At 36.5% G+C, this 5,108-nt stretch overlaps 1 protein-coding gene across 1 annotated transcript in view; it reads left to right on the forward strand.

The window, feature by feature from the left end:
• LOC106458947 (proclotting enzyme-like) overlaps nucleotides 1-5,108 on the forward strand; it is a 27,179-nt gene continuing 22,071 nt past the window's right edge. The window contains exon 1 of the mRNA XM_022385310.1: nucleotides 1-31. The gene's annotated coding sequence lies outside the window, so the exon portion shown is untranslated. The remainder of the gene's footprint in view (nucleotides 32-5,108) is intronic.

A 5,108-nucleotide genomic window follows, 5' to 3' on the forward strand; every position in this document is an offset into this window, starting at 1 on the left:
AAAATAATTAGAAAACAATTGCAAATAGCAGGTTAGTAATTTTGTGATATTTTTCCCGTCGCTATTCCCGGAATAACTTGTTTTTCATGTTACTTTTTTGCAATAGTTCTTAGAAAATCTGTTTCCTTAAGCCGATGTCATTATTGAGGAGACGCCCGTTTGATTTTTTAAGCTAAAGTAACGGTACTTTTTATATTTAGGTAAAATTATTAGTCTCACTAAAATATCGACCCGAACCACCGCGACTAGAGTTTTTGTTTAGCTAAAAACTTAACTGCGAATATTTTTCGTGTTTTAGAGGTAATAAGCCAAGTTGGAATTGTAAGGCTAGCCTCGTTGCCAAGACTGAATTCAACGATTCATGGTTCGGATCAGTTGGTGCAAAAATGCACTCCACACTTGGAGCCGTGGGTGTGCTATAACTTCAGTATAAAAGTGACAGTCGAATTCCACTGTTTGGTCAAGACAATAGGGTCCTAAAATTAGGCGGCAAGAGCTGTTGACCTTTTGCTTTCCTTCTAGTATACCAGATTAAAATTAGGGACAACTATGAGCGGATAGAGTTTGTGTAGCTTTGTGCGAAATTCTGAAATAAAAGTTTAACAGTTCAAAACACTTTCGTTAACCGGGTTTTACCTGTTATGTTTCCGAGATGAACCTATATTTTAAAAATCGCATAGTGTGGTACAAATTGTTTTATACTTCCTTAGCTAATTTCGAAATTTCTGCCTTTTTTTCAGTTTAGTTTTGACGTAGAAAGACTTTCACGTAAACACTTCTTAACACTACCTCTTTCTAGCTCTGTTGGCGACCTCTTTCACTAATTGGCAGTTAATCGAATTTTTTGCAGAAAAGATAGGCCACAACGTCTTGACGTGGAAATCCGTCTTTTTTTGTCGAGCTCCCAGTGGCTCAGAAGTAAGTCTGCGTGCTTATATGTTAAAATCGGGTTTCAATACCTGCAGTAGGAGAGCACTGACAGTTCATTGTGCAGCTTTGTGTTTAACAACAAAACTTTTCTGTTGGCGATTTGGATAATGGCCCGGGGTTGGTCCAGCACTCGAGCAAGAGTGGACAAAGGTCACGTGCAGAATAGTGTTTCTTGTGCAAACCAGGATTAACACATTATTGTGTTTTGTATTGGAATCTGGGTTCTCCTTTGTTTAACAGATTTTGCTGGGCTTTTTTCTGCAACTTAACTTTTAGAAGATATAGAGTTTTTGCTAAGATTGAACATTTTTTTGCTAAGATTTAGTTTATGATGAGCTTTGTTTTGTGTTTATCTTTTCATTTGAACTATAGCTTTATTTTATATAATGTAACTTTGTTTTAGTGTAACTTGCAGGAGGGCACACCCTGTACTTGCTAATCCAATACACTTCCCACAGACCCGTTTGCCACTGTTTTTTTTCGTCTTATGTTAGTAACGTTGATCGTGTTTTTTTATAGTGTAAATAAAGATTGTTTTTATGCACATCCCGCGATTCGACTCTTACTAACAGACTCAGTTAGAGATGGGAGAGATTAAAAGATACACTCTCCGTAAATCAATGTCCTTCCATCCTCCTGTTAGCGGGCCCTAACTGACTCTTTGCTCTGAGAGTTTGGTTTGTTATGAATTTCGCGCAAAGCTACACGAGGGCTATCTGCGCTAGCCATCCCTAATTTAGCAATGAAAGAAGGCAGCTAGTCATCACCACCCTCCGCCAACTCTTGAGCTATCTTTTACCAACGAATAGCGGGATTCACCGTCACATTATAACGCCCTCATGGTTGAAAAGGTGAGCATGTTTGGTGTGACGGGGATTCGAACCTGCGACCCTTAGATTGCGAGTCGAGCGCCATAACTACCTATAAAATGTTAATTGTGTAGATACACGAGGGTCGGAATTTGTATTCGTTTGGATACTTCTTCAGGCCCTTTTTATTGGGCCATGTCCATGTATAGTACAACGTTAACATTTTGTATGAAATTAACACTTCGCTGAATTGACTAGTTGCCTTCCCTCTAGTCTATGAATTCAAAATTAGGGATGACTAGCGCAGATAGCCAGCAAGTAGTTTTGCGCGAAATTCAACCACCAAACAACCAAACCTGTTTTGAGTGTTGTTTTTTTCCCGGTTGGTAAATCAGTCTGTTAACTGCTAGTTTTTCAAACTTGATTCTCCCTGTTTGACCAGTTTTCCAACCTTTTGTTTCAATAGTAAACCTCACCTGTACACGCCACAAAGTTTCGGGTTAGTACGTACAGACAACACCACGTTGTTTAAAGTTCAAGGCTGATAGGACAATGACATAAGCTTCCCTATCTAACGTACTTAAAGTGATGGTTGTCTTGAACAGTGCAAAGTTGTTGGTAGTATAAACAGGATATCATTAGCTCTTTCGAATTTAGCGCTCTGGGTTTTAAAGAACACACTTATTTCAATATACTGCACTTAAACTGGTGGATGTCTTGAACAGTGCAAAGTTGTTGGCAGTATAAACAGGATATCATTAGCTCTTTCGAATTTAGCGCTGGGTTTTAAAGAACACAGTTATTACGTGCCTTAAAACGAATAAAACACTCATAATATAAGACACACACCTTTCAGATCAAAGTTTGTTTTTGTAACAAGTTACTTGTTGTTAATATTGGAAAAACTTTACATACAAACGAAATTTACAAACCATTTACCTATTAACTGTTACAGGCTCCACGATAATAAGGCCACGTTGAAGAGTATTTATAAGTTTGTATGTTTGTTGTTGAATTTGAGAAAAAAGTTCTGTCATTTTTTTCGCTTCATAGTGTGCTTTTTTGTCCTGCTTCGTTTTGTCTCAATATCACATGTGATGCAGAGTTGTTACTCCTTATAGATGCGTAAGGCTGCGCAGACTTTACCGTTTATTTCAGGAAAAATATATTTATACTAATAAATAAATACATATTGATTTTGGTGATATCCTAGCTTGAAATCGAGGAACAAAAGGTGGCAGTGTTAAACATGGTAACAGTAATAACCTAAAGGAAAAAAATGGACCGATTCTTTGCAAAATAAAAGGAAAAATACTGCATAACTGTAAGTTTATGATTTTTACGTGACTCGAATTAGGCATTGAATTTTGTTTTTGATCCCCATTGGAATAATTCCGGAGGCACCATTTTTACAGAAATTTTATACCCTCTCCTACTCACCAATACACACACATGTTGTGGAAGTTACAGAAGTAACTAAGGATAATGATGAGATTTATTTGTAAGTGAATTAGGAGTGGGGGGCTTTGAATCCATCAGTGGAGTGCGAGTGTTTTATATTGGTGGGGAGGGGGGGATGTCTAAAAAGATTAATCAAGGTAGTTTACCAAGACTTAGTGAAGGTGTCGTTAATATCTTTCTTTTCAAAAATATTGAAAAGACACTTGCAACCAGTTTTTACTCTCCAGTTGTACATCCAATGAAGCGTTTCTTGTAGAATACGTCATCAGAGTTTTATGAAGATAAGCGTCAGTGTATTATGAAGGACAATCACCACGCCTTCCAGTGGCTCGTCGGAATGTCTGATGACTTAAAACGGGGTTCGATACCCGTGATAGGCATAGCACAGATAGTTCATTGTGTCGCTTAATGCTTAACAACTAAAAACAGACAATCATCACACTGTCTTTTTTCAAAGGAAAGCCATACAATTCTCTCTCTCAAGTGTGAAAAAAAAACGAATAAAACAACCAATTAAAAACACGCAACGTGAACCAGGAATCATGCCACAAAGCTCACGCAATCAAGTGTGTATTTGTGAATGAGAGAGAGTGGAGGGGGTATGAGAATAGAAAGACAAAAAAGGCATAGTCAGTAGCATATTTTACCCTTATTAGCTGTGTAGTCGTGTTTGAAAGAGTTATTAGCTGTGTAATTGTGTTTGAAAGAGCTAGCAAGCGCAGTTATTATGCAATGGCTCTTAAGACCAGAAAGAAGTGTGTGTGTGTGTGCTTTTGTAAGTAATATTTTCGCTTTCTAGCCTATGATATAAGAACCATTTTATACACGAGGTGGCTGACATACATAAATGTAAATTGTTGTTACAATCCGGAAATATGGGTGTACTTATTCAGATCACTACAGTGAAATTAAAACAGTATTTTCTCATCCTCGTCTCCCACGCTGGGACAGCGGTAAGTCTACGGATTTACAATACTAAAATCAGGGGTTCGATTCCCCTCGGTGGACCCAGCAGATAGCCCCACGTGTCTATGCTATAAGAAAAAAAAAACACACCCACGCCCGTCCTTGTGTCGATAAAAGTCAATTTACCGCTGTCCGCCGTAGGATAACAACTTTATTTAAAGGACTCTAGAACAGTCATGGCTTTAGTTAATTAATGACTCTTCAGTATTGGTTGGCTCTCGAGTTTTCATTTGTTGGATATCAAATAACTTGCTTAGTTAAATTTAGATCCAAAATATTACATGAATTATTAAGATCACCTCTCAGCAGTAAAAGAAGTGTGTGCTGAAACTAAATGTTTTTTTTTTTTAGTTTTCCATCTGTACAATATTAATGTCCAGCAATCAAAGACGTTTCGCGATTCAATGTTTCAATTTCAGTTCGTGTGATTATTGTTATATGGCAGGATAGCCAAATAGATTAATTTTTTTTTATCAAAACTATAATTGATTCAACCTAAACAATTCATAAACTATAATTGATTCAACTTGAACAATCCAAAAATGAATAACCGTTATGTTTTAAACTGATGACGACAAAAGTTATTTATTATGTACCTTATTATCGTTGTTATATGAAGGGCGTCAATATGATTCCATATTTGTAGTTATGTTACTGTAGTAATGTTGGATAAAGTTAACTACAAACACATAAGTAATTATGTACCTTATTATCGTTGTTATATGAAGGGCGTCAATATGATTCCATATTTGTAGTTATGGTACTGTAGTAATGTTGGATAAAGTTAACTAGCAAACACATAAGTAATTATGTACTTTATTATCATTGTTATATGAAGGGCGTCAATATGATTCCATATTTGTAGTTATGGTACTGTAGTACTGTTGGATAAAGTTAACTAGCAAACACATAAGTAATTATGTACTTTATTATCATTGTTAT

Source organism: Limulus polyphemus, unplaced genomic scaffold (genome assembly GCF_000517525.1).
Source record: "Limulus polyphemus unplaced genomic scaffold, Limulus_polyphemus-2.1.2 Scaffold536, whole genome shotgun sequence".
Taxonomy (NCBI): Eukaryota; Metazoa; Arthropoda; class Merostomata; order Xiphosura; family Limulidae; genus Limulus; species Limulus polyphemus.